Source organism: Oratosquilla oratoria, chromosome 3 (genome assembly GCF_046742065.1).
Source record: "Oratosquilla oratoria isolate Oo_2021 chromosome 3, ASM4674206v1, whole genome shotgun sequence".
In the NCBI taxonomy this organism is placed as follows: domain Eukaryota; kingdom Metazoa; phylum Arthropoda; class Malacostraca; order Stomatopoda; family Squillidae; genus Oratosquilla; species Oratosquilla oratoria.
This window is the reverse complement of record NC_134779.1, coordinates 77,517,692-77,527,691: the sequence shown is the minus strand read 5'-3', so window position 1 is coordinate 77,527,691 and position 10,000 is coordinate 77,517,692.

Sequence of the window (10,000 nt, the reverse complement as noted above, 5' to 3'; positions counted from 1 at the left end):
TATATATATATACATATACATATATATATATATACATATATATATATATATATATATATATATGTATATATATATCTGTTGTTAATAACTCCAGATTCTGTTGTTATAAATAAATAGAATAAGCTCCGGTTTTGGAGTTTATCTCGCCCTCATTAAGTCCCCTTTATGTAGCTTACCCAAACCAAAAGGCTACATAACTGGCGGCAGCGGTGCATCCACGCACTGAATAGAGGCGCCGTCCTCCGCCACACAGCCAGTGAAAGGCTACATAACTGGCGGCAGTGTTGCTCGTACGCTCTGAATAGAAGCGCCGTCCTCAACCACGCAACCAAGGTTACACAACCAATCAAACTGGCGAGCGGTGCTCTCACTCCAAACTCCGAAGAGACAAGCCTACTTTATACCAAGAAACACAGAAGACCGAATGGAATCTTCAGTCACTCAAGCCACACATACCATTCAGAAGGAACAAACCACGGTCTACGTAGAAGAAATCGTCTATCTTCGACTTCTCATATCTTCAACCAATCTTCCAGAATCGGGCAATCAAGCCACTTGATTCTATTCAGCTCCAAGCAACATAAACGCCCAACAGCCACGCCTACCATTCAGAGGGAAAAGACCACGGTCTACGAAGAAGAAATCGTCTATCTTCGACTTCTCATATCTTCAATAAAAGTTCCAAAATAAAGGAATCAAGCCACTAGATTTTATTCTGCTCCAAGCACCATACACGTCAACCAGCCACGCCTACCATTCAGAAGGACAAGACCACTGTCTACGAAGCAGACACCGCCTGTCGTCGACTTCTCATCACCCCCCCCCCCGAATCAAGGATTCAAGCCACAGTATTCCTTTCAGCTTCGCGTCAAAAAGCAAGCCCATTACTTCGCCAGTAAGCTTCTAAGCAAGCGACATCATCTACACACTACCCCTCCACCAACCACTCCCTTCGAGACGACAGTCTGACTTCTAAGATAGCAGGTGTGACCTACAGTTGCACCCATCTTAAAATCGGTGGTGAAATTGTAAGGCATTCGATTTTAAACCACCTGGTGGCAGTACGCTACCAATCATACGACTGATGCCTACAGAGAGACCTCTGTCAGAATAGAAAAAAATACCTGTCAACTCTCCGCATCACCGTATCAAGATTCCAATCCAATATGAAACAAGACTCCCAATTAAGTGATCGAACTCCACAAGACTCTATCCAGCTACCACAAGACTCCCAACCAAGTGATCGAACTTCAATCAAGTCACAAGACTCTATTCAGCTACCACAAGACTCCCAACCAAGTGATCGAACTTCAATCAAGCCACAAGATTCCATTCAGCTACCACAGGACTCAATTTCCCATCGAAAGAGAATACTCAACCTCGCCCCTACCGTCCTCATTTGAGATGTCTGACTTGCAAACGCAGAATCTGCCGACTCAGCAACACACTCGGTAAGCATTACTAAACACCCCTATATTCCTTCAAGCACTGAACCCAAGCCGAGACCAGACGAATCCAATCTGCTGTAGAGATCCACCGCAGCAACTCCAAGATCGACACGACATCACGACTTCAGTCAAGACGCAGTAGACCCAGGCCAACGAGACACATCTAAGAGACAATCTCATCTGCCATCCACAACTACCGTCACCAATCACCTTGAGTATAAACCATAGACTCCCACTAATCCCCCTCCCCCCTTTATATAATTCAGGAGCTGGACGAGAACCCGCCTCCACCCCACCCCCCTTTCATGACCAGCCAGACCAAGGAATTTGCAGCGGTTAGGCCCAGACCCGCCTAACCCACCTCCATCCCCCCGTCATGACCAGCCAGACCAGGGAATTCGCAGTGGTTACAACCCGCCTAACTCCCCTCCATGACTACTCAGACCAAGAGCCTCGCAGCGGTTAGGCCCCAACCCGCCTAACTCATCTCCAACCAATTCCACCTAAACCAGGAGCTTCGTAACAGTTAAGCCCGGACCCGCCTAACATACCTGCTCTTCGCATCGGGTCAGCATTCTTGCTTACCAACCCTCCTGTGTCAACTCAACTCTACCTCAACCAGCCAACCTCACCCTCCACCCACCGCCACCCTTGGCTCACCGAGAATTACTTGCCCAAGCAATGTTTCAACACCAGCTAGGAATCAACACCTTCAGCCCACGCCAGTGTCACATCCACCCGCAGTGCCAACCAGTGCTACCCAGACTTCAGCGCAGGCCTACCTTAAGCACCCAATTTTTAAAACTTTTGTATATCACAAACAAATCAATAGGTGCATATAAATAACCCACGTATCAAAGATATAAAATGATCATTTAGATGTAAAATAACCCACGTAGAACTATCAGAAATAACTATTAATTACTGTTATAGAATATTGAAAGACCACGATAAATAGAACTCAATAATTAGATAATAAAACATTCCCCAGTGCAATTTCAACTTACGAGATAATTTTTCAATTTCAACGTAGACTCACTCAAAATATCAAAATGTCATCGCAAAGAAATCTCCCAGGCAGTCACCCGAAACCGAGTAAATTAGGACAACGACAAATCCCACAATGAACACAAAATTTATTCTTCCTTCGGACGCAGGACGTCATGCGATTCGATAGGTTAGGTCCTTACGATCATTTTACTTATCAAACCTTTCCTACTGTCTGTAAAAGTACTTCTTCACTTCCTTCCGACCGTGATGCCCCGGAATAATGCACTCATAAATCCCAATCAAAGACGACCAATAAGCATTTCATACCATAATGTAAAATATACACAAATCCCAAACTTACACATTAAAAAAAAAAGCTAAATAATCAACTGCCTTAAATATATATCAATATGTACAAGTGCAATAATAACAATATGTATAAGCGCGATAATAAGAACAGCAAATCACAATTTCCCATAAAAATTGTAGCAAATAACCATTCACACTTCTCGACAGCATAAATATTATTGGAACTGTTATGTAAACGGATATATCTCCATGTTAATATATATATGAATATTTAGCTTTACACAAACTAATATATTATAAAAAAAAAAACTAACCATTTAGAATGTCATGTTTTCAGTAAAGCTACTCTAGTGAAAGTGTACAAACTAAATATATCTCAGAGAAAAGAGATCAGAGAAAACACAAGTGAAAAGTGAAAATTCATTCTCATTGGAAAGAGAATACACGTGTAAAAATACTTACATAGCTTTATTGAACACATTCAAGATATGATAATACACATAGAACCCCCCTTTTTACTCATTCAAACCAATTTTACAAATCAGTATCTCCCACTGGCAACTCAACAAAATATCATATCATAATTTTTGTAATTATATATGCTAAAACCCCACTGTCACGACCTTAACCCAAGGTACGCGGACGTACCTCAAAAGATCGGGGAGACAATGTAACCATTACTAACCATCACTTACGACGCACGTGATCCACATACTTCCAACATAGCACTATCTCCCCCTCTAGCTAATCTTGCTTTCCCTGAACATACTTCTAACGCAGCAGATTCCAAGACAAGATAAAGATGCCCAATGTCACCAGAGAAACCCATTAAACCCCCTTTATTATACCTATCCCTATTATATTACTCATAAGCTAACATACATATAACATACCTAACCATACCCACCAACTATACGACTAACCCTCATATATAAAACTGAACCCAGTGTATAGAATAGCGAGACTAACGCCTTTACTTACGACAACCCACTAACCCCCTATATTAACCGATGATAATGTGACCAGAGAGGAGAGCTGAGCAGGTCGATGAACCTGCCAGCCAGGTGTGCCCTAGGTCAGGGCCTGGCACTTATTGTATATTGCCCACAGGGCCCATATACGAGTATATATATATATATATATATAGATATATCATATATATATCTATATATATATATATATATATATATACCTACATATATTTATATATATATATATATATGTTGTTAATATCTCCAGATTCTGTTGTTATAGATCAATAGAAGAAACTCCGGTTTTGGAGTTTATCTCGCCCGCATTAAGGCTACACCCATAGGAAGTAAGTGCCTTCCGCGCACCCCCCCTTCTTCAGCCGCGACCCAACAATATGGTTCGCATTACCGCTAGCCTAAAAAAAAAATTCCCATTCTAGCAGCCTCTTGTCATTTCACACACTCCTCCAGGTATCGGACATCATCACAAAGGCAATTACATCCAATGCACTATGTGAGGATCTGGAACAAGCCATTCTTGCCCATCTCGAGTCTTCCGAAGCTACACGCCTATAGGAGCTCCTCTCCAGAGAACTCGGCAATGAGAAACCGTCCGACTTGCTGCGACGCATGTAACGATTGCTCGGAGACAAATGCGCAGCATTCGACCAATCCATTTACTCCACATTTTCTATCAGCGCCTGCCACCAACCACCCAATGCAACCTCTTCAGAGCCAAGAGCAAGCTCTCACTCGAAGAACTAGCCACGCTTGCCGATGACTTCATGACTTCAGTATCAGTCTTGCATCCTACCATCAATAAGCTCACGGAAAAGTCCGAAATGCACACGTTAGCCGAACTAGTCTTTAACCTCGCCCTCCAGGTCAGCGCCCTCCAAGAGCGGGTGAACAACTTCCACAGACGATCCCAGTCGCCCAGATACCCCCGCAACCGTTCCAGGTCTACATCCAGAGGGAGGCCCAAACAAACTCCAGGCTTCTGCTTCTACCATTATCGTTTTGGACAAGGTGCAAAGGAGTGCACACAGCCGTGCACCTTCTTACCGGCACCGTTAAATGAGATGAGTGGGTGCTAACGGCGCACAGCGTTCGCCAACATACATCAAAACTTTTCTTTGCTTTTCATCCATTCTCAAACACCACCTACCTCATAGATACCGGAGCTGAAGTCATTGTACTGCCTGCCATAGCAACCCATCACTCACTGCCACCGACGTCTTACCTCTACGCAGCCAACGGCACCAAGATACCCGTTTTCAAGAGGAACACACTTCAGCTAGAAATCAGCCTTCGCCGATCCTTCGAGTGGATCTTCTATGTTGCAGCAGTTTCCCAACCAATTCTTGGTGCTGTTTTTTTTCACTTACTTCGATCTCCTGATCGACATAAAAAATAGGAAGCTCCACGATCCCCTTACATCGATTTCATCCAACGCCAGACCAACAATGGGAGTAAGTAGCCAGCTTTCAATCATTAGCCCCGATAACAAGTTTGCTTCTCTCCTCAAGCCCTTTCCTAAATTGACACAGCCGTACTCTATGACTATGACCGTGAAACACCACTTAGTGCACTACATAGAGACTACGGGACTTCCAGTCTACACCAAGGCCCGTCGTCTAGCTACAGAACGCCTCAAACTAGCGAAGGCAGAACTGGATGTCCTCATGCGCCGAGGCATCATTTGCCCAAGCTCAAGTAGCTGGTTGTCAGCGCTCCACATTGTCCCCCAAAACAACGGCGACATCAGACCATGCGGTGACTACCGCGCCTTAAACTCACGAACTGTGATAGATAGGTACCCAGTTCCCAACATACAGGAGTTCTCCTCACATCTTGCAGGAACTTGCATATAGTCCCAGATCGACCATGTCAAGGCTTTCCATCACATCCCAGTCAATCCACTAGACATCCCCCCCCCAAAAAAAAAAAAAAACTGCTGTCATTACACCTTTTGGCTTATTCGACCGTGGTAGCCAATTTGAGTCAATTCTATGGAAAAAATATGTCCTTGCTAGGTATCCGGCGTTTCAAAACAGCAAGCTAATATCCTCAATCCAACGGACTCGTCGAACGCTTCCACCGACAAATCAAGGCTTTACTTGCAGCAGTAGCATGCTACCGTACCGACTGGTCTACGACACTTCCAATGGTCCTCCTCGGCATACGCACGTGTCTCAAAGAGGACCTTGGCCGCTCTGCTGAAGAAATTTTTAGGGCACTCCACTCCGCCTGCCAAGTGAGTTCCTTGCATCCACACCTATAACACATCTTTGCAGCATTCAAGATTATGCCACTAATCTTGCAAATACAATGCAGAAACTCCAGCCTGTGCTATCGCGTACCTCGTCCACAAGAACGTTCGTGAGCCAGGACCTCGATGACTGCTTACATGTTTTTGTTCGCATGGACGGAATGAAGGATCATTTTCAGCACCCATACGAAGGACCACACCGAGTCGTCAAGAGAACAAGAAAGAACTTGACCCTCGATCGCCGTGGAACCACTGATGTAATCACCATGGACCGCGTCAATTCTACATACCTCCTCTCAAGGAACATCCAATATCCCGTTAGTCTTCCGGCACCGGACACAGCAGCTACAAACCATAAGGACACTAGAAAAAAATCGTATTTCCTCTTCTCTAGAGGGAGTACCGTAGTGACGTTCCTAATTCCGTTTCTCTAATTTATATATTTAGTTTTTAATGTTTCATGTATACCGTTTTCCCGCGTAGACTGTTCCCGTAAATATACGTCTCATACACACTACCAATGTATTGTAAAAATTATATTTCATCCTCATCCTCTAAATACTCCATAATAAACTATTTATTTCCATTACATTATTATAATATCTTATTTATGTAACACTCGAGTCTGTACATACAGAACTGGGACTGTTTTTGCATAAGTAAGTTCATGGACATCCACCCGAGGGTGTGCACGGCGATATAACCAGGTTCGCAAATAAATTAATCATGCAAGCTATTTCCGAGATATCAATCATTGTCTCATTCTCCTTGAGCACATAGTATGTACTTCAACCTACAATATGTACATGTTCAGCCCACATATATGAATACACGCTCAAACACACGCAGGTAATTCTCTTCAGCTGACGGATCATCACCCTCAATAGAATTAATTGCATTTTTTCTACTGTGATACATTTTATATATTACTTTCAGCCAGCCGTTTACGATTTTATCAAACTTAGAGAACTTCATCGAAGCGAAAGGATTACGAATATCTCGATTAACCGAGTATCTAAGATAATGCTCTCTACATATTCTATTCTATATAACATTTTATTCATTTTAGGGAACCCCACTTAAGCAAAGGAATTCTTTTTTTTATATAGTTTGCCACACCGCTTAATCCCTAAACCAGTCCTAATTAACTTCTGTATCAAGGGATAACTATTCTCTCTGCTGCCTAGCCATTTCACTCATCTACATGGCACCCTTTCCTTGAGGATGGGATTAACAAACTTTCTTTTAATAACCATTAATTAAAGACATCATCTTTTATAAGAGAGCATGCGTGCAGCTGCCCTCAGCTTTAACGAGCTAGAGTGTAGTTGTATCATTAGATGTGGCGAAGTCAATACGGAAAAATAGTAATACTTCCAAATGGATGACGGACAGACTGAAACATGAGATCGGAATGAAAAGAGGTCTTTACGTAAAAATAAAAACCGGGGAAACACACCTTAGATCAAGATATAACGAAATGGCAAAGCTGGTTAAAAAAAATACGCGTACAGCGAAATGTAATTATGAAATTAAGATTGCTAGTCAAGCAAGATCCAACCCAAAGGGTTTCTTTCATCTCTATAGAAAAAAAAAATTAAATTAAATTAAAAAATAAAGAATAGGACCAATTAAAAACGATGAAAATGTCATAATAGAATCGGAGGAAAAAATGAGTGAGGAGTTTAACAGTTATTTTCTGTGTTCACTAATGAGAGGTTAGATAAAGTACCTGACTGCGATTTGATTTTCAGAGAGGATGAAGAAAGTAGTCATCTAATATCAGCATTAGTAAAGTAGAAGTAGTCAAGCAGATTGAAAGACAAGCTACAAAATCCCCGGGTCCAGACAAAATTTTTCCGAGAATGCTAAAGGAGTGTAAATTTGAAATCTGCGACCAGTTAACTGAAATATTTAATAAATCAGTAGACACTGGTTTTGTGCCTACTGCTTGGAGGCAAGCAAACGTTGTTCCTGTTTTTAAAAAGGGAGATAGATCGTCTATATACAACTACAGGCCAATGAGTTTGACATCGGTTATAGGAAAAATCCTTGAATCAGTAATAGTAAATAGACTCAGAGAACACATCGAAAGACATAATTTAATTCGTGATTCACAGCATGGTTTCTCCAAGGGTAAGTCATGTGTGACTAATCTTCTATCCTTTTACACTAAAGTATATAAGGCGTCAGATATCAATGATAGTTACGACAAGGTGCCACACCAGAGACTACTGAATAAAATCAAAGCCCATAGCATAGGAGGAAAAGTGTTAGAATGGATTAGAGCTTCGATTAGTAACAGAAAACAGCGGGTCACCATAAATGGAATAATATCTAGGTGGAGCAATGTTACTAGAGGGGTTGCCCAGGGCTCGGTTTTGGATCACTTGTTGTTCATTATGTACATAAACGACTTGAACGACGGGATAAATAGTGATGTTAGTAATTTTGCGGACGACACTAAAATAGGACGCCTAATTAGGTCAGGAGACGACGCAAAGATTCTGCAGGATGATCTTAACAAACTGTTCACATGGTCGGTGAAATGTCAAATGAACTTTAATATCTCTAAGTGTAGAGTGTAAAAAGTAGGGCTACACAACCCCGAAAATAGGTACAGCATAGATAACATGCTTTTAGTGAAAACTGAGTGCGAGAGAGACTTGGTAGTTCTAGTGAGTCCGGACCTTAAAACCAGGAAACAGTGCATTAGTGCCAGGAATAAAGCTAATAGAACATTAGGTTTCATTGCTAGGACGGTAACGAATAGAAGTGCAGAGGTAATTATCAAACATTATCTAGCCATAGGCCCATCCTTGACTATGCGGTACAGTTTTGATCTCCGTCCTACAGAATGGACATCAATTCACTCTAATCAGTACAGAGAAGAATGATCAAAATGATACAGGGACTCAGAAATTTGCCTGACGAAGAGAGGCTTAGGCACCTTAACTTACACTCTCTGGAAAGACGCAGAGTGCGGGGTGATCTAATAGAAGTGTTCAAGTGGATCACAGGCTGTAACAAGGGTATTCAAACAAGGTCATCATATTAAAACAACGGGCAGGAATCGCAGTAATGGATATAAACTGGACAAATTTAGATTTAAGAAGGAAATAGGCAAGAATTGGTTTACTAATGGGGTGGTCGACGAATGGAATAAACTTAGTAACCATGTAGTAAGCGCTGAAACTACCAGTTGTTTTAAGAAACGATTAGACAGCTTTATGGATGGGGATGACAGGTGGTGATGGATACAGAGTTGCCTAATGTAGGCCTTATGGTCTCTTGCAGTCTTCTTCATTCTTGTGTTCTAATGTTCTTATGACAGTGTTTATGAGTATTCATAAGCTGATTTCTGGAACAAAAGCGCTTTTTCCCATTCTCGTAGATTTGCCATAAAGTAAATACAGTAAAACCACTGTTACCACATTTCACTAAACAATCTGGACACAGTACTCGTTACGAATGGAGCCAACTGTACAGCCAGATTCCAAGGTTTGTATGTTCCTTCTTGTATTTTCTTTTTCTAATGCCACCGTGAAATATTTCGTTTTTTGATAACGTTATAATATAATAATAATCATCAGTCAAGCTTGCGAACTACCCCCCCCAAAATATATATATATGTAAATATATATATGTATATATATATATATATATATATATATATATCTGTATATATTTAAATATATATATTTATATATATATATATATATATATATATATATATGTATATATATATATATATATAAAATAAATAAATAGATAAAATTAGATAAGGCGCCATCAATAATCATATTGGTATACCACAAATTTGTTGTCAAACTTTAGAATCTGACGGTACATTGCGCAGAGTCGCCTTCATTCATACGGAAATGTGAAAGATGGTCTCTGGCATTCATTTTTCATTTTTACTCTGTAGATCCTAACTTTATGACCAGCGGGCTCTGATCTGATTAAACCCGTCTGACTTTAGAAAAGTAAATAAAATTAATAAATAACGA